This window comes from Myodes glareolus, chromosome 7 (assembly GCF_982192425.1).
Source record: "Myodes glareolus chromosome 7, mMyoGla1.1, whole genome shotgun sequence".
In the NCBI taxonomy this organism is placed as follows: domain Eukaryota; kingdom Metazoa; phylum Chordata; class Mammalia; order Rodentia; family Cricetidae; genus Myodes; species Myodes glareolus.
Window position 1 is genome coordinate 71,801,746 of NC_142032.1, and position 23,810 is coordinate 71,825,555.

A 23,810-nucleotide genomic window follows, 5' to 3' on the forward strand; every position below is an offset into this window, starting at 1 on the left:
TGCGCCTTCCTAGGGGCAGAAACTTTGAGGGGCTGACAGACAGAAGTAACAATGCCAATTGCCCAATCGGATGTGTGTCAGCTCCGGAAACCGCACCACCAAGGGGGCTATGTGGCTGAAATTCCTGAAGGAAACCAGAGATTGTTTGACAAAAATACCCTTTCAAAAATAGCAGCTGTTTTTGTTTATCTTCCCAAAGGCTGCGGAGTACAACTTCCTGGGTTGGGAAGTCAGGAGCCTGAAGGACATGGCAGGGAGACTGGGGGTGGGAGGGATGGGAGGGTGTGGGGGGCGAGGGCAGTAAAGGGTTGGGGGCGAACAGGGGTGTGTGTGAGAGAGAGGGTGTGTGGGGTGAAGGGCTGGGGGTTTGGGGGAGTAGGGGGATGGAGGGTGGGAGGGTGTGGGGGAGTTGGGGGTTGGGGTGGGAGAGTGTGGGGAGTGAGAGGGATGGGGGGTTGGGGGAGTAGGGAGTGGGGGGGGCAGGCTGGCCAGAGCTTGGGCCATTTTATCCTCAGTGGTACTCCTGAAGTCTGGGTGCCTTTGCTGGTTGTCGGGTGTCAGCTTGTAACTTGACAGGGAGTCGCGGCAGTGACACTGAAAAGAAACCCCTTTCTATCCATCCAGGGACTCTGCCCTGGAAAAGTAAAGAAAAGCAAATAATCAACGTTTTTCAGTTACATTTTTAGTGGGCTGGAGTGCTGATGGCGCAATGGTTAGAAATATCTGCTACTCCTGCAAAGGATCCAGGTTCGGTTCCCAGCACCCACGTGACAGCCCTCGGTCTTCTGTAATTGCAGTTCTAGGGAAGCTGACACCCTCTTCTGGCCTCTGTAGGCACTGCATACACCTGATTCACATCACACACACAGGCAAAACACCCATACACATAAAACAAAAAATTAAAAATAAATTGCATTTTTATTTATTTAACGTATGCATCGGGGTGGGGGTCAGTTGAAGGAGCTGGCTCTTTCCTTCTGCTGTGTGGGTCCCAGGGACTGAACGTGTATTCTCAGTCTTGGGAGCAGGCATCTCTACCTGCTTGAGCCATCCTGCTGCCCACAAGAGTTTTTTAGTGGAGAGATTTTCTTGACCAAAGATGACTCACCTTGTTTTCTACTGGATTTGAGAGAGAGTTTATAGAAGTGTGGGTGTTGCTGAATTTGAGGGCTCTGCAAAATGGAATGGTAGAGTCTCCAGCCTTGGCAAGCTTGTCCTTTCTCCTACGGCCCTTCCCTCTCTACCGTGCCCTATCCTCCTTTCTGCCCTGTCCGCTGTTTTTGCATATGATAAACAGAGGGGGAAAAAACCAACTCTAGAGCCCCACAAACTAAGGTCTACGAGGTGATTCCATTGCTTTCCAACTGGGAGATCTTCATTAAGATACCCGTGACCTTAAGTTTTCATCCATGAAATGGAGTAGCAATCTTGACCTTGTCTGAGAGACACCAGCATGACCGGGGAGGGAATTTTCACCTCGGGTCTGCCCTGCGGGGCTGTTATGGAGGCGTGTGTGACCTGTGTGTGTCTGCCAAGCCCACCCTGGTGACTTAGCTGCGGGTGGTGTGTGGGACTCTGATCAGAGCAGCCAGAGAGGGCTCAGCCTCACACAGGCGGCAGGACGGTGACATTGGCTCTGCCTTGTTCCACCTGCTGTTGGCTTTCTTGACCTGAGCCTCCTCCGTCAGCAGGCTCCAGTCAGAGGTAGTCCTTGGTCAGCAAAGTTGGGCGGCTGCTGTCTTTTTTCTGTTGTCTTTGCGGCGGGGAGAAGGGGGAGGCAGGCTTCTGAGAGTCCTGCCTTGCACCACACTGTATTTGCGGTTAGAATACAAAAATAATAAATGGCATTTAGCGGGGGGAGGAAAAGCTCTTGTTTAGCATTTTGCTTGCTATTCTTATTTGGCATCTTGATGGCGCTGGAGGAAGCCAGGAAGGCTGGAAAAAGCTGACAGAGGGCAAAAGAGCTCCTCCCCCTGCAAGAGCTCCTGGGGCCACCTGTAGGAATAAAGTGTCTGAGTGTGGCCTCAGCAGGGCCACAGAGAGCATAGTACTTGGCAATCTTCCTGTCCAGCCTCCCCACTCCCTGCTCCTCAGCGTTTTATGAGTCACCCCCTCTTCTTCTTAGGGCACTATTCCATCCCACCTCAGCTTCTGGCCCTTCTGCCTTGCCTTTTGTTCACGGACTGCCACATTTTGACCCACCTTTTTTGCTTCTGGGGACACAGTGATCCAAAAGACATTTTGAACGAGAGTGTTTTAATCAGCGTTATCTAACAGGCTGGATTCCCGTGTAGAAAGTACCAGCGCTTCCGTGGGAGCTCTGTCAAGCTGGCTGAATCCCAGTATCAATTTTCTGTACGGCACAGTGAAACCGTCTCCGATGCTGTTTTCATTTCGTTGAAAAGCTTTCCATGGAGATCAATTCTTTTGTCTTTAGACAGAGTAGACTTTTGTTTCCTCCCTTTTGTGTGAACAAAAGGCACAATCACAACTCCTGCCATCTTGAGTTGCCCCAGCTTCCTGCCAGGGACATTCTCCTGGGTCATGTTGTAGTGTGTGGTCTTTCCTAGAGAATCCAGAGAGGGAGGTGAGACCAAGAAGGGGGCAGAGGGGCCTCGATGCAGAAGTAGCTGTAGCCTGGACATTAGTAAGGGAGGGCAAATATCAGAGTGCCCACTTGGCCACCGGATCGTCAAAGGACACAGTCTGAGTCAAAAACTGTCTCCTCCTTTAGTGCCCTATGGAAGCTTGTCCTAGAACAATGGGGGCCATGAGTTGCCACCTGGGAATGAAGACTAGAAGGTGAGACTGGGGTTTTCAGTTACCATCTTTCTGCTAAACAAACAGAGCTTGTCCCAGTAGGGACAGTCGTGGTATATGTGCGTGTGTGTGTGTGTGCGCGTGCGTGCGTGTGTGTGTGTGTGTGTGTGTGTGTGTGTGTGTGTGTATGAAGGACCAGAGGAAAACAAGGGACCAACAGGCCCAGGGACATTCATAATTTAGACTCTGGATCTAGCTCTACCTGAGGTAATCTTTTCAGGTGGTCCTGTCACGCCATCTAATAGAGCATCCCAACCTTGGATAACAGATTTCAGGTAGATGCTGCCATTTGCACCAAACATATCCTTCCCAGTACTTCAGTTCTACACAGGCCTATGGCACATGGCCATCTCATGTGCTGATGTCCCCAAATGTCTTGAGGGTTCTCCTTTTTTCTTCCTTGGTACCAAGTCTGCCCAGGGCCCAGCATTCCTTTCTAGTCCCTTCCACAGGCATCTGGTGAGTGCCCAGTGTACTGGAGAATGGGCAGGGAGGATGGTGTGCAGGACCGACTTCTTGAGTATCACCAGGCCTCAGTTTGTCTGTCTGGAGAACAGGTTCATCACACCGTGTCACCTCAGGTACCAACTGCAAACAGAGTGGGCTCCCTCGTAGGCTCCACTAGCGTGGTACACAACCTGTGACGCTCTGGATTCCACAGGCTGTTGCGTGGTCTAGAGGCACTACACCATGTCCTGGGTCACTTACTCACCGGCAGCAAGTCAACCTCTGTGGTGATATGCAGCTGAAGTGTGGGTTGGCGTCAGGGTCTGAGGAGCTAAGGCAGAGTTCTTTGACCTCGCATATTTAAGGCTTGAAGGTCTTATTTGGAACACTAAGAAGGAAGTCCCGTTGTTCTGATTAAACAAAGAGAACAAATAAGATTTGTCCTTGCTGCTCATGGCGTAAACAATGTACTTTCTCACGGAAGAGGGTGTCAGTGACACGTCTGGAGGAAGAGTCTGCCAAGGTAAACTATTACCTATCCCCAGTTACACATCTGGACTAAGAATCTGCCATGGTAAACTATCACCTATCCCCAGTTACACATCTGGACTAAGAATCTGCCACGGTAAACTATCACCTATCCCCAGTTACACATCTGGAGGAAGAGTCTGCCACGGTAAACTATCACCTATCCACAGTTACATATCTGGACTAAGACTCTGCCATGGTAAACTATCACCTATCCCCAGTTACAAATCTGGAGGAAGAGTCTGCCACGGTAAACTATCACCTATCCCCAGTTACACATCTGGAGGAAGAGTCTGCCACAATAAACTGTCATCACCTATCTCCATTCTGGCCCGCCCACCTCAGCTAGATCAGACTGGTCTGACAGAGGACTGTCCAGTTCCCACACAGCACAGTTGGAATGCAGTGCAGGAAATGGGCCGGCTTCCCACGAAGAACACAGGCCGTGTTGCGGAGAACATGCTCGGGACTGGTGAGGTTGCATAACGCACGTGGATTTCCCAAGATGCTACTGAAAGCTCTGCTGTGGAGTAGGGCGGGGGTCAGCGGGGGGCCAAGGAGCCCACATGTTTTCCTGGGAAGAACCTGTCTTCATCCTTTGAACTCTGAGCAAAAGAGCCCTTAGATCCGTGGAGACCTGGCTGTGAGAGGGCTAGAATCCCTTCCCTCTAGTCTAAGCCTACAATGATTGCGAAGGGCGGAGAGTTAGGTAAGTTGATACTGACCAAGAGACTGTTGGTCAGTGTTCTTTGTTAACTGTGTGATCTTGGACAACTCACTCAACTCTTCTGGGTTCCAGTCCTCATCTTTCTGCCCCTTGTTAGTATCAAGGAAGCCTCTCCCCCCGCTTTTCTTTTGATTGTGACATTAGCTGTGTCACTACTGCAAACTCCCACCTCTCCCAGGGCCACTAGTGCTGAATCTATAAAGGACGGTTGAACGCTATTGGAACTGTTCTGTCTTGAGCTCTGGCGAAGCTCACGTGAAAGCATTTGTTTTCTGTGAATGACTAGAACCGTCCAGGGAAAGCCAATTTACAAACCTTCTCTTTACGTCTGACAACTTTGGTTGGGGGATCATTGCCGAAGTTCCCCCTTGCTGGCGGCTGGATCCTGTTGACTCATTCCTAGGACACTTCAGCAACTGCAGACACACTCAGAGCAGTCACGGCCTCTGCTCTAAGCAGGACAAGCCTCAGTGAACTCGGGTGACCTTGCTGACCCTCGGCCTTCTCACTCAGGCCATAGGGGAGCCATGCTGGCTCAGCGGAAGGGTGGGATAGTGAATCCTTCATTTCCTCCCAACTGGTCTTTCCCTTGACAGCTTTAGATTTCTCTTGTAAGTAGAGGAGGCAGAACTGGTCACATGAAGAGGAGCTCTCAGTGCTGCAGTGGCGGTGGAGGCAGCAAGGGCAATCATGGGGGTGGTGGGAGAAATTGCAAGAGGCTGGCTGAAGCGTTCTAGAGAGAGGCTAGGAACAGAGACGCCAAAGGGAAACAGAAAACAGAGAAGGCTATGAAGAACTGAAGATAGGGGGTCTGTGGGTCCTGGTGTTGAACTTGGTTCAGGGAACTGCCAAGCCCTAAGAGTCAAAGGTCCTGACACCAAGGCCCAGGAGCTAAAACCCTAGTGTCCAGGGTCCCAAGGCCTGAGTTGGAAAGGTGTAAAAATAGCCACTTGTGAGAGCCATGGGTGTGGAGCAGTCACTCTTGCTGGTGCTGGCTGCTACTGAGAGCTAAGGATGCCCCTAGTTGTGTTCAGAGCCCAGGCCAAGTACTCCCAATTCAGCAGCAGACGCTTTGCCCATGGTGACATCTCCCCAGCTCTCAAATCGTATGTATTTTGTATGTTTGCTCTGTTTGTGTTTTTGTTTTGTGTTGATACACGTATGTGTGTTTGGGTGTGTGTGTGGGGGGTGTATATGTGTATACAGGTGCACATACACACACTTGCCACTTTCTGGCCTCAAAATAGCTGTTGTGCTTCCAGCTTCTGGTTTGAGTTCCAGTGAGAAAGGAGAATAAAGGACGCTTGCTGTCCTGGTTCTGACGGATGATGGCCCCTTGCTGCAGCGGGGTCTAGGCAATGGACTGATGAGATCTCTTGGCCTCTTAGGTAGAGGAAGGAAAGGAGAGGGCAAGGTTCTTCCGATGGCAAATCCTCTGAGTCTGCGCGGGGCTTTGGAGAGGATGTATGTACCCTGGGTCCTGATGTTGACAAAGTACCCAAAGATGGACATACTGTACCTCTGCTGTGAAAGTCAGGTAAGGGATTGATTTACAAAAGGCAAGGGATATTATTTCACTGTGAAAATTGGGCCTTCAAATGAATTTTCTTCTTGGCCCTTATTGTTAGGATTGCCTTTGCGGCTTCATGTGTCAAGCCTAGCTTCCCTGAAATCACCAGCACGAGCCATTCCTTGCCACCCTATCTGTGGACTTTAGCCTGGGGGCTCTGTGTGGACCAGGAATACTCAGATGTGCCCCCCAGTTACACGTGACAGGAGAGTGTGTTCCCTGGAGATGGTGAGCTGGTGTGCTTGCCCTCCTTACTCCTACCTAGCCCTGCCCAGTCACTCAATGGCATCACCACTGAGGCCCTGCAAGGTCCTCCAGAGCCTCGGGTCTCTCCTGTGAGATGCAGCCAGTTCCGCCTGGCTTTACTTCCCAGTGCATTTTTAAGTTGCAATTTTCTTAATCAAATGTGGAGCTCATGTTACTTTATTAAGCCGAATACCTGGGGTGTTTATGGTAAGAACGCTCCCCCCAGGCTCCTAGCTGTTGACCCACGGTGGCTGTAGATTATGCAGGCTCAGGAGGGCAAGGAAGAACGTCATTAATTTCACAGCCGCCACTGTCTCCTCTCGTAGCCGGCAGCCCTGCTACTGGTCTCAGCCGCTAATGAGCGTCAACCTCGAACTGGGACTGGGGGTGGGGGCATGCAGTCATCATTTCTCCCAGATTTTAATAGAGACCGATCTCAAGGTGTTCAGGAGGATAGAAGGGATGGGTTTCTTTGTTAGGCAGCTGCCTCAAGGACTAATCACATTTGCCTCTTGATTCCTGGGTGTGAGTTAGTGTGGGCTAGCAGTAGGCTGGGCGGTCCGTGGTGGCTGCTAATCTGTGGATCTACAGCTGGGAACTGTGGCCAGTGATTTACTTTGATGTGAGAAGGAAGGATACACTGAATAACAACCCTTTGGAAAGAGAGAATTAAACCAATCTGGCTGCCCAGCCTCCTCTGCTTTACAGACTTTCCAGGATCCTGGCCAACAAATCTCCATCTTGCTGCAGACTATCGACACAGGGTGGAATAGATGACTCTGGCTGGGTTTTGATGGCTGCCTTGCCTGATGCTTTGACCAAGGGTGCCATCAATCTTGAAATTTTCAGAAAATTGTATGGATTTTGTAGGGGAAGAGACTGGCGGTATTTGTGGGCTAGAGAGTCTTATAAATTACAAACATGGCTCCCCGTAGTGTTTTTGACATTCTTCATGGAATTTTTCATCAATCCTTCCATAACGTCGAGCATTAATTCATACACCTCCTCCGCATCAGGTACCACACTGAGCCTTGTCAGGGATGGACCTCATTCATTAAATCCTCCATGTACCTGTAGAGGGGTCGGGGTGGTAATGGGTGTCCAGGAGGCTGTTTCAATATTATCCTAACCTGGAAGGAGAGGAGATGTGGTCTGCAGGAAGTGAGGCACTTACCAGAGAGCACACGGAGAGGGTTGGATGGAGATGAGAGCTTCAAGAAGGTGAGGGCCCTTGGTGCCGGGGAGGTATTGGTCAGGACGCTAAGAGTCCCTTTTTCCAGACCTCAGGTTTTTCCACTTGTGAAATGGGGACCATTGTTGAGATGTTTTGTGCCTCCAGGGCTGTCACAGTTTGCTTTATGACAGTTTGACCTGGATGCCCAGATACTTGACTGAATGTTCTTCGCAGGCATGTCTGTGGGCACGTCTGGATGAACAACAGAAGGGGTGGTCTCAAAAGCCTCCCCTCCCCAGCGTGGTGGGCCTCATCCAACCAGCTCAAGTGCTGGGGGAAACAACAGGGCAGAGGAGGATGTGACCCTTTGCTGGCTGACTCCTGCAGCTCTACCACCACGGTCTACCTCTTGCCCTGACCCATTGGCTCTTCCGACTCCAAGGACCTCCAACCTCAGAGAGAGCGACAGCAAAGAGAGGCTGGTGGACAGCGGCAGCCTGTCTTGGACCTCTTGGCCTCCAGAGCGGAGTTGCTGTTTTCCTATTGTCCACAAGGAGTGGAATCCAGAATGGCTCTTAGGCTGCCAACCCCATGGGTGCTTGAACGCCTTACATATAAGGGTACAGTATTTATTCGGAACTCATGTATTCCCCTTTCCCGTGTGATTGCTTAATCTCGTGCCTTAAAGGCTTGGCCATCAGCCTAGAGTGCAGCGGGGAGGAGATGGAACCTGGAGGAGAGGGAGCTGAGTACAGAAAGTTGCGTCATTGAAGGTACACACTTGGTGCCAAGACACTGTCTCAGGGCTGGAGAGATAGCTCAGTGATTAAGAGCACTGCCTGCTCTTCCAAAGGTCCTGAGTTCAATTCCCAGCAACCATATGGTGGCTGACAACCATCTGTAATGAGATCTGGCACCCTCTTCTGGCCTACAGACATACATTCAGACAAAATACTGAGAATACTGGATACATAATAAATAAATAAATCTTTAAAAAAAACCAACACTGTCTCAAACCCTAGCAAATGGTGGAGGTGCCTACTTAACATATTAAAGTGAACCTGGCCACCAGGTTCTCCTAGCATTCCTCAGTCCCTACCTGTTACAGGGTCTCCCTGACTGGCACACCCTGCCCCCTACCCAAAACGTCTCCAGCCCAGGTATTGAGCTGCCTGTCCTTACCTTGCTGGCCTCTTGGTCTGGCTCTCCCCTGGCCCCTCCCCCTCTTCTCACATGGCTCAGCTCAGCCTGGTCATGTTCACTCTGGACTCTCCCAGATGCCCCTGCCTCTGACTACACTTGCTCTTTTATCCACAATAAACTTTCTCCTCCACCCGTACCTAGGAGCAGTCATGGCTTTCATTTTTTATTTCTTTTTTGGTTTTCATTCATCTGGTGCTGAAACCCAGAATTGGCCATGTCCTTTCTTCCTTTTTTATTTCTTTCTAAAATTTCATTTAGGATATTTGTTTCTCTTTGCTTTCTGGCCACCGCAGGGGAAAAGCCCCCCTCTGTCGCATGCTCCTGCTGTGACACACTCCGATTCCCTGGGCAATATAAAACTGCTAGCCAAAATAAGCCTTTTATTATCCCAGATATTTTGTTATCGTGATGAAATCTGACTGATACATATCATATACTTTAAATTGTCTCTAGATTACTTTTAATGTCTGATACAATGTGAATAGTTATTACATTGTGTCACCTAGAGAATAATATTCAACAAGAGAAAAAAACGTCTGTACATATTCAGTACAGACATCATTTGAAAAATAATTTTGAGCTATGCCTGGCCTTATCGACCACTGTGGAGCCACCAGATATAGAGAGCCAGCAGTAGACACTTTCTGTGGGCTGTCCCTTCGGAGAATTCTCACTGACATAAAGAATATGCTTCTGGGTCTTGCCAGAACAAAATTTCGCCCAGACAGAAGGAAGTGCAAATATGCCTTTTACCCCCCTTCCACCCGCCCAAGGCATTTTCTACAGGCAGAATCCAGCTACTCTTGCTCTTCCTGAATGTTCTTCTTCACTATGGGAAACTATTGTTTTTCAGCCTTGCCCCCTACTGTAGGGTGGGGCTTCATTGTTCTACTGCTAGCTAACTGCCGGATGAAGGACGATGTTGGATTATCAGGTCTTCAAGCCAAGGTCAGAAACCAACACCACAGTCCTGAGGCATATTGGGAGACAGGGAACACAGCAGATACCCTAGGAGTTGCAGAAGAGCGAATAAGGTCTTCCTACACCCATGACTTTCAGGAGCTCTCTTTGACAGGGACTTGAGAGAGCCCGCAGAGACCACCTTCCTGCCTGCTGCCAAGTGCTGGTCTCCTTGCTCCAGCTACTCTGTCATGTGACCTTCATCTACGTCCCTTTCATCTGTAACTAAATCTCTGAGGTGACGGCCCCACCACTCCTCTCAGGTTCTGTTCATTAGAAGTGTCACCTGTGCTGGCCCCAGCCATGGGGATGCTCACTGCAGAGGTTTTCTGTTATGCTCCTGCAATGCAGGTGTGAGATGGCAGGTATGTGACGGCAGGTGTGAGATGGCAGGTGTGAGACAGCAGGTGTGGGGTGGCAGGTGTGTGATGGCAGGTGTGGGACGGCAGGTGTGAGATGGCAGGTGTGGGACGGCAGGTGTGGGACTGCAGGTGTGAGATGACAGGTGTGTGATGGCAGGTGTGAGATGATAGGTGTGGGATGGCAGGTATGGGAGAGGTCCAGAATCCAAGGTTGGGGATGTAGCTCAGAAATAGCATGCTTGTCTAGCATGGATGAGGCCCTAACTACCCTGGAGGACTATGGGAGGATGCTGTAAGAATGACACACAGCCGGGTATGTGTGAGAGCCAAGCTGACACCTGTCAACCCAGCCATGGAAAACCACTTTTCATGACTGTCTCTCCAAGTTCAAAACTCATCTTCGCAACCTCTGTTTCTTCATGTTTAGGGGACTCTGCAGATAAAATGATGTTTATGTCAAGGAGCCTGGAATAAGAGTCTCTGCTCAAAGGGAGGCAACACAGAACCATCAGTTTGGACTCGACGCACCGTTAATAATCACCACGTGGGTGTGAAAGTCCATAGGCTATGGGAGGCTTAGGGAAAATGGGGCTTTTTGCATTGAGTCTCAGCCATTAGCAAAATACCACATTGAAAATTAGTCAGAAAAGGTAATTAGTGTCAAAGAGCAATTGCGGTATCGTTAAGGTGACGGATGTTGGTGCGGGGTGTGTGCTAATGATTTATGGAATTTTCTTTTGGGAGACAATTGGAGCAATTTGGTGGTCAGGAGACAGTCTGCAAATCAATCACTATGATAGTCAATAATTTATCATTTCTATTTCAAGTAGGGAGTTTGCATCAGCTTAAACAGAAGGGAGCTCTGATGAAGGATGAGAGTTGGCATCCAACACAATCCTGAGCCTGTGCTGTGTCTATGTAAGTGGTACCCATTTTATTCTCTGTGCAGAGCCAGAAGAAATCTGTGGAAGGATTTGCCTCTGGTTTCATCTTGGGATGGAAGTAGTTGTGTGCTTTTGGCTGAAGACAAATCAGGATTTCAATGTTAAGGTAGACTTGGTTTTACAAGCTCTTCTCTGGAGAACAGAAAGAAGACTCCTGGCACCCAGTGACCTCTGAACTTCATCATTGGTGACTGAGGTGAAGCAGGAAGGATTATAGTTCATTCACTGGGAGGATGTTGACTCAGAGGAGAGGGCCTTAGGCCTTTGTGATCTTAGAGTTCCAACCTTGGCTTTGGGTGCCATTATTTCTGGCACACATACTCTGAATACAACAACAGCAGTAATGACAGTTAAAACAATCATCAAGAGCCTCCTATGTTCCTGGTGCTTGCATGAACTATTTTGACTTGACCTTCACCAATGGATATGTACAGAGGGGCAAGATTTCTGGGATCACACAGCAAGAGATTGCTAAACGGGTTTTCTATCCCAGATACCACTCTCCTATTGACTTGCTGAATGCAGGAAACGATGCTAAATTCTTCCTGCCTCAGCTCTCTCATCTATAAAATATGAATAATAATGTGCTCTGCACACAGTTTCAAGGCGAAGGTGCTTAGTAAGCAATGCACAGGATGTTAGAGCTGGCAACACTGTGGTCCTGGCTGTGGCACTTGTCACGTGGCTGGCACTTGTAGTTTTCCTTCTCCTTTCTCAAGCCCACTGAGACAGGGAGTCTGGTCTCTTTGTTTTTGATAGTCATAAGCATCCAACACCCCATGTCAAATTCTTGGCACATTTTAATCTATGGACACAACCAGATTTATTTCTTACTGTGAGCCCCTTCTGCCAAAACTTCTAACAGCACCCCATTTCTTTTAGGCTTAAGTGTAGCCTTCTCAGGACAGAATTTAAAGTTTCCTCAAACTGCTTTTATGACTGGCTCTAATCTGTCTTGGAAACACAGTTTTCTGCATGGGCCCATCCCTAATTCTATCTTTCTCTTTCTATTGCCAACAGTTGTCACAGTCACTATCTCTCTGAGGACAATGTGACCTGCATGAGCATCCAGCCTGTCAGACTCTGGAAGAAGACTGTTCCTGCCCCCAGGCAAGGATCTTCTTGGCATCTTCCCATTCTCAGTGTTGGCCTATCAGGGACGCAGTGAGAACACCTCCATGCCAAGGAAGTCTCAGTAAGATGCTCAAGCTAGGACATGATCTGGACAATAGAGTTTCCTGCAAGCAGATCTATCCTCCTAGCTCCATGCCGGTACCACACAGTCCAAATTCAAAGTGTGTCTTCCATCTCGCTGTGTCTCATATCTACAGCGGACTAGGAACTCTTGTGTTTTTTTACTCAAAAATGAAGGTCAACAAAACTCATGTGGATTTTCATGATTTCAGGGAATAAGGATGACCCACATGTTAAAGAGAAGACCCCTTAGTCTGGAGCGGTGGTGCATGCCTTTATTCCTAGGACTCAAGAGGCAGAGGCAGGTGGATCTCTGAGTTTAAGGCCATCCTGGTCTACAGAGTGAATTCAAGTACAGCCAGGGCCACATAGAGAAACCCTATCTTGAAAAACAAGAAAAATAAAACTAACAATAACAAAGATAGCCACACATGCGTGTGCACACACATATCAGAAGAAGAGGAAGAGGAAGAGGAAGAAGAAGAAGAAGAAGAAGAAGACTCCCAGTTTTCTTAAAACAATCAAAGAGCCCAAGACTGGAAAAGGCAGATTTAAGCCACTAATCCTCCATGCCTACTCTTCCCTAGAGAACTGAGACTTGAAGCCAGAGGAGCACTCGGTACTCAGCAAGCCTGCCTTGAGAGCACAAAGAAAAACCGAGAAACCCACAAAAGAGTGCAGCATACTTCTTTCAGCCATGGTCAACCAAGAGAAAGAAAAGGTAATAACAATGCAAGGAAGTGTCCACATGCTAACCCAGGTTGATCATAAAACTGGCAGGTGCCAGATGTGACAATTAGAGAACACTGCCATTTCAAGCTTGCAATTAATTGTAAAAAACAAACAACTACTAGACCATTCACACATCCCCAAAGAAATTAGAAAGCACTGAAGCCTGACACCAATAACAACAATTAGATGTGTCAGCCAGAGTAAACTAGGAAATTTTGAGAGAAGAAACAGCCCCTAAGTCTTAGTGGTGTGCCCACTCACCAAAGGGTTTTTGTCCCTTGTCTTCCTCCTCCTGTTCTTCCCCTTCCTCCTCCTCCACCTGCTCTCCCTCCTCTTCCTTCTCCACCTGTTCTCCCTCCTCTTCCTCCTCCTCCACCTGTTCTCCCTCCTCTTCCTCCTCCTCCACCTGTTCTCCCTCCTCTTCCTCCTCCTCCACCTGTTCTCCCTCCTCTTCCTCCTCCTCCACCTGTTCTCCCTCCTCTTCCTCCTCCTCCACCTGTTCTCCCTCCTCTTCCTCCTCCTCCACCTGCTCTCCCTCCTCTTCCTCCTCCTCTACCTGCTCTCCCTCCTCTTCCTCCTCCTCTACCTGCTCTCCCTCCTCTTTCTCCTCCTCTACCTGCTCTCCCTCCTCTTCCTCCTCCTCCACCTGTTCTCCCTCCTCTTCCTCCTCCTCCACCTGCTCTCCCTCCTCTTCCTCCTCCACCTGCTCTCCCTCCTCTTCTCCACCTGCTCTCCCTCCTCTTCCTCCTCCACCTGCTCTCCCTCCTCTTCCTCCTCCACCTGCACTTGCTCTTCCTTCTTTGGATCAAGGTCTGGTCATATAGCCTGGCCTGTTCTCTAACTCACAACCCTCCTGTCTAAGCCTCCTGAGTGGTGCTTGGGTTACAGGTGTGTCCCACCTCACTATCTGTCCTCCCCTTCTGTTACACGTCTGTCACCAACAGGAAGACATTCAGCTTCATGTCATCTTTACTTAGAGAGCAAGGCTGACTGAGCCTCGCCAATCTGGAAAGTCCCCAATCGCTGCAACTGCTAAGGAGAGCTGTGGGGAGCCTCAAATCACTGCAGAATGCCATTTATCACTTCTGTTCACATTTCCAGGCAGCCAGACTGGATGGGAATGAAGAAATGTATTGTTTCTGCGGGTAGGAGAGCGGTGGGCGTCAGTAAATGGTAGTTCTGGCTGTCATAATCCGTCAGCACGTGTGGGACGCAGCTAAAAGAAGCAGACTGAAGTGTTGTCCAGCCTTAAATGTAAAGGCTAGAAGAGAAGGAAGACGAGTGGTCTCGAGTCTAATTCAGAAGGGGAAAGTCAGGAGTAGTGACACGCATGCAATCCCAAACTGAGGCAAGGTCTTGAGTTCGAGGACAGCCTGGGATATGCAGTGAGCTCTTCCCTCAGTTTTGGGATCACAAACACATGTCACCACGCCTGGCTTTACCTTCATGAGTTAGACTTGCGATCACTTAGTTTCCTTCTTTTCTCAAAGACAATCAGTCTACCAGCCAACTAAACAGAAAATACCAACACGTCCCAAAAGGGTAAAATAATAACAAAATAAAACAACTTCAAGAAAAGTAGGGGAAGTCAGGTGGTGGTGGTGCATGCCTGAAATCCCAGCACTCAAAAAGCAGAGGCAGGACAATCTCTGTGCAAGGCCAGCCTGGTCTACAAAGCAAGCTCCAGGCAGCTAGGGCTGTTAACACAGAGAAACCCTGTCTCAAAAAACCAAATAATAATAATAATAATAATAATAATAATAATAATAATAAAAGAAAAGTAGGGAAAAATGATAAGGGCAGAAGTAATTAGGAGGATAATAGACAAAACCAGATTCATTATTAAAACTAATAAAATAGATATTAAGATACATTGTTTAAAGCCAGTAAGATGTCTCAGCAAGCAAAGACACTTCTTGCCAAGTCAGTTCCATTCACGGGCCTACATGGTGGAAGGAGAGAACTGATTCCAGCAAGCTGTCCTCTGACCTCCACATGAGTTCCCTAGAATGTCTGTATGCACAGGCAAGTGTGCATACACACACACTAAATACAAAAGTAAATGTAATAAAATATTTTTACCATATATTACCATATATTTTTATAATATAATATAAATATATTATAATAATATAATATTTATTACCATATATTTTTATGTATGAATTTGGCAAAAATAAATAAAAGAGATTCTATGACCTAAAAACTAACAAGGGATGGAGAAATGGCCCATTTGTTGCTTTCCTGGAGGACCTGAGCTCAGTTCCCAACAACCATGGCAGGTGGTTCCCAACTGCCTGTAACTTCAGCTTCAGGGGATTCAACACCTTCTAGCCTCCATGGACAGGCATGTATACACCTGACACACACTCACATACAGACACACAGTTAGGTTTAAAAGAAGAAGAAACTAATAGAACAGATTATGGCAAGGTGCAGGAATTAAAAAGAGAGAGAAAGCAAAAATAGATAATGGAAAGAACTTACTTTCAAAAGGCTCATTGTCATTAAGGCTCACTTTGGTGACAGTGACAATTAAATTGGGAGTTTATTTCCTGTCAGGAAATGGGAAGAAGGGATGAAGAAGAAAAACAGATTTGCTTCTTAACCAGCGAGTGGGTGGGCTTCCTACTTGCAGTAAAGACTTGCAAGCAGCCAGTTTGCTGCTATGACTTTGACTTTTATGGGAAACCATGGACCTCAAGAAGTAGGAGGAACCGAGATGTGGTGAGCTGTGCCTTTCGTCCCAGAACTCCGGAGAGGAGGCAGAAGGACCTTGCTTGAGTTACATATTGAGATCCTTTCTCATGAAAAACAAACACAAAAAATCCCCCAAGAGTTGCTATTAACTGAAGCGCGAGAATCGTCTAGGCTTTGTGTATTTTAAGCATTTTAGACGGATGAACTCATTATTTTTCCTTACAACATAAGAGGTGGATCTTGCCTTTTTTTTCATTGTAGATAAGAACTCTGAGATAAAGTTTAAACAATTTCCCAATATGGCTGCAGAGTTGGAACCAGATTCCTACCATGGGAAACTGGAATCCAAGAGCCCCACATAGAGAGACAACTACAGCGGCCTGTCTAGAAAAGCACAGGGCCCTGGTTAAGGACAGGCTGGGCTGTCTGTGATAGTTGTCTTGGGACTGAAGCCCGGAGGTCTCTGCCCAGGTGTGATTTGTCTTGGTGTTTTGCCCGGAGTGCTTTTGCCTTGCAGAAATGTTTTTGTTTTGATGCATTTGGAGGTCATAGCCTTCTCCCTTATTGTTTCTGCTTAAGAAGAATTTTTCTATGCTCATGGTATCTATAAGCTTTCTTCCCAGGCTTTCTTTAGTATCCATATGATTTTAGTTTTCCCAAGTAAAGGTCTGAGCTATTTTGAATCTTATTCTATATGTGCTGTGAATTCCAGGGTTGACTCTTCCCGTGTGGCTATCCAGTTATCACAATACCACTTATTTGTTGTTTGTTTTTTAAGTCTCTGCACACAGATTTATGAGGTCACCTTTCTCATACAATAACTCTCCAGATGCAGATGGACCTATTTCTGGATTTTCTATCGGTTCCCTTGGCCTATCTCTTTATTCCTGTGCCAATACCAAACTCCTACTTACAGGCTCTCCAGTATGTGTGACTTCTGGTGGTGCCCCCCCCTACAATGGCTCTTTGCTTTGGGGATCCCCTGACTAGGTTTGCTTTTTTATTTTATTTTATTTTTTGGTATTTTGAGACAGGGTTTCCCTGTGTAACAGTCCTAGCTGTCCTGGAACTCACTCTTGTAGACTAGGCTAGCCTTGAACTCACAGGGATTCACCCGCCTCTGCCTCCCAAGTGCTGGGATTAAGGGGTGCACCGCCACTGTCCAGCCTTATTTTTTTCTTTCAAGTAAACTTCATAGTCAGCTTTGCCTAGCTCCAGGGGAGAAAACCTGATTGTGTTTTAAAAGCTGGAGCTGCATTCAATCTGTAAATTAAGTTAGGTGGAATCGACGTTTTTATGGTGAGGAGTCTCTTTAGTTAAGGTCATGGCATGTTGTTTCTTCCAAAATATAATTCTGAGTGAAAAAAAAATTAGTTTTAGGAGACTTCATATAGAATGACTGTCATGTAAATGAGCTTTTAAAATTGCAACAGCACAGTGATCTGCAGAGCTTATGGATTCCTAGGTTTATAGTAAACAGACTGAAGTCTAGGATATGAGTGACAGGTCAGAGCAGGGGCGAGGGGAGACGTGGAAAAGGGCTGGTTTGGCCCAGTTTTAAATCAGCTGAAGCAAATATAGCGAAAGATTAATTTAAGTAGACAGTTTTATTATTTTCCTCTACAGTCCTCTATGGTAGAAATGTTTCTTAATTAAAAACAAAAGAAGCACCAGAAGCTAGCTGTTCCTACAGGTTCAGGGTGCTCCACCGGGTGGGAGGTGGGGGATATACCTGTTCTCATTTACTCAGTGGCATCCTAGAGAAGCCATTTCCTGGCCAGGCCTGCAGGCTGGGTTGGGGGAGTCACTGTGCAGCTTCTTCTGTGTGTGGGGATTCCTGTTATTAGGGCCACTGCGGAGCTTTTAGCAGCTGGAGAGGGAAGATCCCTTTAAACAGGCTTCCTGGGTTGCTTCCAGGCCGCTGTCTTGCATTTGTGCTAAGAAAGGCTTCTCAGGATCAGAAACTTGTCTCTCTGACTGTCGCAAACATCTCATTTTCTTCCACCTCACCTATGGCAAGTGCAAGATTCAGAAGGAGGAGGGAAAAGATGTACTTCCAAATGGAGCCTTTCTTCTAATCTATACGGTAGCTTGAGAAGAGCCTTATTTAGGAGCTCCAATAGGAAATTGTATTTATTTTCATATGCTGATTTATTTTGCAGCCCCAACACCACCCATTCAAACAAATCCAAAGAGCTTCAGAACTGGGGGAAGGAGTTGCCTCATTCAGAACAGTTTTCCTATTTGAGGAAAAATTTTCACCACCCAAAGTGGCCCAAAGCAATATACTTGTGTTTCAGGGGATCCCCGGCCTCTCTGGGACTCCTGTGTGAGGCCTGGCCATAGCAACCACCTGCACTGACCTGTGGAACGCTTGCTCCCTGACGCATGCCTAATGGAGCCTCCACTGGGCCTCGGGTCCTCATTGCTATTCTCCACAGCAGGTCTGCACACGGTACAGCTGCTTCCTCAGCCCACACAAGACTTCCAGAGAAATGAACATCGCATTAAACCACCGTGTTTTATGTGAGGAGAAACACAGGCAATTAGGTATGGCAGCTGCATCGCATGGCTCCTCACAGCGTCTGAGAAGAATGGAGGTCCCGTGGGGCCACCTTGGTTTCAGGAGCCCTTCCCCCATGGCGTTAGTCCTACCAGCATCCTTTAAAAAAAAAAAAAAAACAGAACATCGTCTCTGGAAAGGAACTAGTATTGGAAAGAGCGGCTAGGGAGGCTCAGGATCAGTGGCCCTGTGTAGACAATGTCGGGGAACGCGGGGACTCAAGAGGGAGCTTGGCGTGAAGAAGGTCTGACATGAGGGCAGCCGTGGGAAAGGAGTGTAAGAGGGTGCTCTGAGGGGAACTTCACCAGAAACGAAGCTCCTGAGGGAAATGTTTGACCTTGGTACCATTTATTAATTCAAATCACGACCAGAAGGAAACAGTAGAGGTGAGGGGTGGGAAAGGAGGGAAAAGTGGTCCCTCCTCTATTCTTTGTTTTCGCCACGGATTGAATTTGAGACGTTCCCGTGTGAGAGAATGGGACTGAGGAGCCTAAAATCCTCAGGGTGCGAAGGTGAAATGGGGGGACCCTGAGATGGTCACTCACATGGATGGTGGCTCCCTTGTGCACACCCTGGTTTCTTATCTCCCCTCAAGGCTTCTCTCTCTGCTGTGTCCACCCCACCTCTTTTCCCAGCACTGAGGCTGAGAATGGTGGTAACATCTCTAGCGACTCTCGGGGCCTGTGACCAAAGGATACAGTGCCACCTCAGAATGCCTCTTCCTTCCAAGCCTCAGTGATGTCTGGCTACGGATGGCAGTGATCTTTCAGTGCACTTTCTGCCTTCCAGGCTGTTCTTTGCTTCGGGTTTTTATAAAACACAAATGAATTTCCCAAGACACAACTGTGCATCTGCTCCTTTCCCACCAAGAACCTTCCGATGCTCCCATGGCCTCCAACATGAGGTCCAGTTGGCATTCATGCTTTCCTTCCCTACTGCTGTCTCCTCTCTAGCTGTCTTTGATGTCCTCTTGATTTCTGTGTTGGTTATGACCTTTGCTCTGAATACTTAAAATGGTTTTAGTAGGTGTGGTCCTCATAGACTCACGTGTCTGAATGCTTGACCTATCGGGAGTAGCACTATTAGCAGGTCTGGCTTTGTTGGATTAGGTGTGGCCTTGTTGGAGGAAGTATATCATTATGGGGGTGGGCTTTGAGGTCTCATCTGCTCAAACCACACCGAGTCTGGGGGAGTCTTCTTCTGCTGCCTGAGGGTCAAGACGTAAAAATTCAGTTCCTTCTCTAGTGCCATGTCTGCCTGCATGCTGTCCATTATCATCATGGCAGGGAGCATGGCGGTGCGCAGGCAGACACGGTGCTACATCTTGATCAGAAGGCAACAGGACGTGGCCTGACAGTCACATTGATTCCGTGATTGATGGCATGTGCCTCTCTTCTGGGGCTGTAGGTATGAGACGATGCAAATTCTGGCTCTCAGGGGAGGGTCAAAGAGCTGTAAAAAATGCTTGCCTCTTCTGTGTCTGTCTGGTTCCTTCTTTAGAACATCTGCCATTTTCCTGTATGGCTGATGAGATGGCCCAATTCCTCATGAGCCTGGCTGATTGCTGTGTAGAAGCAGGTGTTAAACAGACCTTGCGTTTTTGCACACAGCTTTGAGTAAAGGGTTTACAGATGATCTCAGCTTAGGCCTGAGACATGTCCACATTTTAACAGAGGGTTTTCTAATCAGGAGCATGTGTGTGAACTCATTATTGACCACGGTGAAGAGTCAAAGGGCCCATACTTGGCTAGGCCTTTCACTTCCTCAGCAAATATTCAGGAGTTGTGAATTCAAAGACGAACCAGCTAGACAAAGTCTCAACTCTCAAAGACTCCCAGGGGAGAGATAGGGAATGAAGATGTAAGCAACTAAGAAACAAAGCTAGGTTAGGGGACAATAGTGGAGTCTGCTTTAGGTGAAATGTGTAGAAAGAGCTCACTGGGCACCTTGGTCAGCTGCTGGGCACAGCAGAGAGACCCGCTGGCTGTATCTCTGGTCTGAGCAATTTGAGGACTCCGGTGGGCCTTGGGGATGACACTTAGTTCCACACGGATGTTTGAATCTCCCCAGATATATACTGGAACCCAAGTCTTGCCTCAGCTCAAGACGGCCATGAATGAAATCAGGTTGATGCCAAGCTTGGTGACTCACACCTGTAATCCTAGCTACTCTGGAGGCTAAGCAGGAGACTCTAAGTTCAAAGTCTGTCTGGAGAAATGGTTCAGAGGTTAATAGCACTGGCTGCTCTTCCAGAGGTCCTGAGTTCAAATCTCAGGAACCACATATAACCATCTGTAGTGAGATCAGGCTCCCTCTTCTGGCATGCAAACACGCATGCCAGCAAAACACTGTATACATAGTAAATAAATAAATCCTAAAAAAAAAAAAGAATGAGTTCAAGGTTAGGGTTAGTCTAGGCAACTTAAGATAATGAGACCCTGTCTCTCAAAGGGACTGAAAAATGGTCTTAGGGTATAGCCCAGGGGTAGAGTACTTTCCTGGCATGTGTGAGCCTCTAGGTTTTAGCCCCCATTGCGTGATGAGCAAATAAACAAAAATCAAATCAGGTTGAATGACTAAGTTCTAGCAAGAGTAAGTAGAAGGGGTAGAAGCAGAAGGGGCAGGAGCAGCCCTTAGAATGGCCATAATGGAGGAAGACGTGTCCCAATTTGTTCCTTCTCATCTCCTTCTGGCTAGAACTCAAGCAGCTGACTGTGGACTAGGAAGTAGAAGTGTCACTTTAAAAACAACTGAGCAAGAAGATAGAAGAAGTGTGTGTGTGTCACTGAGCTGGTGAAGTGACGTAAGAGATCTAGACTGAGGACCTAGAGGCCCCTAAAACAGCACAGGATCTCACACTTGCTCTTGGTTGCCCGCCATAACTAGAGACTATTGTTGAAGACACCACATACTTTGGCTGGAGAACATAGAGAAATGGAGATAGAGCTGAGCTGTGAACTCCTTCCTGAATGGAGAGCTTCCATATTCCAGAAGGTCCTAAGGAGACTGCTGAGAGTGATGTTATCAAAGTATTACCTAGCAATGAACACGAAATGCTGCAATAATCTCCTGCTAGGTAAGAAGCTCTACTGTTGCAATAGTGGCGTGGAGCTTACGGGGGTAACCAACTGTTCTTCTGTTTGGATTTGAGGCCTGCTCCACAATAGACAATTCACGCCTAGACTGTAGGCGTGTCTCTGGCAGTCACAGGTCCTAGAGAATCTACTATGGTTGTTTTGGTAAGTGGATATGCTGTTAAATTGCCTTCTAAGCATTAATGCTTGTACTAATAGCTCTGTGCTACTCCCAGTCTTAGCCAGAAAAGCTCTTGTAGGGGCAACTGTTAGTGTGGAGATTCTGGAGAACAAGTGACTATTGAGGACTCAGCCCTAAATGGACCACATCTATGCCTTCCCCCTTCCAAGGGACAGGGAGCATCAGGTAAGAGGGGGCAGAAAGGATGTTAGAGCCAGAGGATGGGGAGGAGTGCTGTGAGATGCTGTGTTCCAGATGTGCATCGCCTTCACACTCAAACTCACTGCAGTTAGAGTCACCTGCAGAAAGCTGCACAAGATCAATCCAAGATCAGTCAACATTCCAGCAGACACAGTAACTGGAGTCAAAGAGTTAAGAGAGGGAAGGAGAGGGGAGGAGGAGAAGGGAGAGCAAGAAATGAAGGTGGGAACGAGATGTGTTAGGAGGTGTGGGGGCTGATAGGATCAAGATGCATGTAGGTATGTATGAAATTGTCAAAGAATAAATAGAGGATATTAAAAGATAGTGAGAAATTATTTATCTCTGGACTCAATATGTTTATTTAGACACAAAGATCTACCTTGTCTAGGTAATTAACTTTAGGCCACCAGTTAGACTGACCCCAGTTGACAGTGCCCTGAGTAGACATTACCTTGACATCAGGGGTCAAGTCTGACTTCGTTCATCTCTACTTTCCTAGACAATCTCTGCTCAGAGTTGGGCACAGAATGGATGCTGCTGGTGGATCCTCTTCCCAGGGAGCTCACCCACGTAGCTGGCAAATGAGTGGTAGCTTTGGCAGGAAACCTCAGTTCCTCACCAATAAGGATGGGGATGCTAAAAAGTGATCGGATTCAATTAGTGCATACTATATGCATGTATCAGGTCCACACACTGGACATCATTAATATATGTTGATAAAACGAATATAAAGCAATAAACACAGGCTTTGTTTAGCAAGCATCTTGCAAAATTCCCTAATCCATGGTGACCAGTTCTCATGAGGCAGTATAGCAGCAAGTCAGTGTCCAGATGATAACCTTGTTCCGTCTGGTCACATCTAGGAAATGTCCACCGCACTTGAACCTAGCTGCTCAACCATGAGTGGGCAATAGTCCAGTATAGAAGGAAGAGCTCTCTCCTTAGCCTGGGTATAGGCTTATAGACTTCCTCTTCCTACAGCCAGTCTAAGCCAGTGCCCAGCTCCAAGATTTGGGTGTCTAACAAGACTCAGTCCTCAAACTCCATGCCTAGATTTTTACATCTGGCGATCTGTCACATGGTCCTTTGTCAACTTATGGTCCTAGTCCACTCTTCCCAGGGAACATGAACCCTGACTGAGACTCTTTTCTGGGGGTACCTGAGAATAAGACAAAGAGGTACCCTCCTTTAGAATGACAAGGGTCTCCCAGTATTAACTTAGTTCCCTCACACACTGGGTAGAGTAGACTAGGGACTACAAAAGTGGCAAAGGAGGATGGCTAAGACTGGACAAGGAGGGAATGAGGAATTTAGGGATGTGCTTGCATTGTTTTGGCTATCTCCAGGAGGAGCCACCCAGGCATGTGGGACCCTCCAGTTCTCTAACCACGATTCTACTTTCCACGAGTACTCTTTAACTTCCATTTGTGAGAGAGTACACGAAGGACTCGTCTCCCTGTGTCCGGCCCAACACGATTATCTCCAGTTGCTTCCATTTTATGGCAGATGACAGAACCTCATTCTTTTGATATCTGAGTAATACTCCGTGTGTTTATAAACATGTTTCTTCATTCTCTCGTCTGTTGATGGCCACATAGGCTGATTCCACATCTTAGCTAGTGTGGCAGGTGCTGCAGTGAATGGGTGTGAGGATGACTTCCTGGCAGTTTAGGGAGCTCAGGGAGGAAACGAGTTGGGGCTGAGAAAAAGACTGGGTCATTCTTGTACGCTGACAAAATCCCAGCCACAGATGTCAGCCCCTCACTCTCTCAACAACCGTCTGCCTCCCCCAAGCCCTGAACTTACCTTCCCCATTCATTTGCCCAGAAGGCTCTGTCAGGGACCAGATGAGAAGGAGTTAATCCATGGACACCATAGGAATGAGTCTTCATTCTGACTCTGATGCGGCAGACCATTAAAATGTAATATTCCGTGTATCATGGTCCATTTCCTGGATGTGTGAGTGTGGCCGCAGAGCGGGAGCCGCTTCACTCCCAGCTCCCAGAGGTACAGATCGTGCTGGGGAGGAGCAAAGGAGGAACCTGGACTCTGGCTCAACTGCAGTTGGGAGCACTTCGCTTTTGCCTGACGCCCTTCTTGACCTTGAAACTGCTGGTGGTCCCTAGCAGGGAACAGGGATGAGGGTCCAGGAGCCCTTCTGCTTTGGGGGAGGTGAGAGTATGG

The 23,810-nt window shown here is 47.7% G+C and overlaps 1 long non-coding RNA gene across 2 annotated transcripts; it reads left to right on the top strand.

Moving 5' to 3' along the window:
* The first annotated feature begins 4,193 nt into the window (after positions 1 to 4,193).
* On the top strand, positions 4,194 to 23,465 carry LOC125413622 (uncharacterized). Of its 2 annotated transcripts, XR_015003114.2 has the most exons (4): positions 4,194 to 4,504; positions 10,865 to 10,955; positions 12,002 to 12,896; positions 20,868 to 23,465. It is a non-coding gene; the product is annotated as an uncharacterized LOC125413622 (long non-coding RNA). The 2 variants fall into 2 exon arrangements; XR_015003113.2 differs by lacking the exon at positions 20,868 to 23,465 and having other exon boundaries at positions 12,002 to 15,120.
* Positions 23,466 to 23,810: the final 345 nt, after the last annotated feature.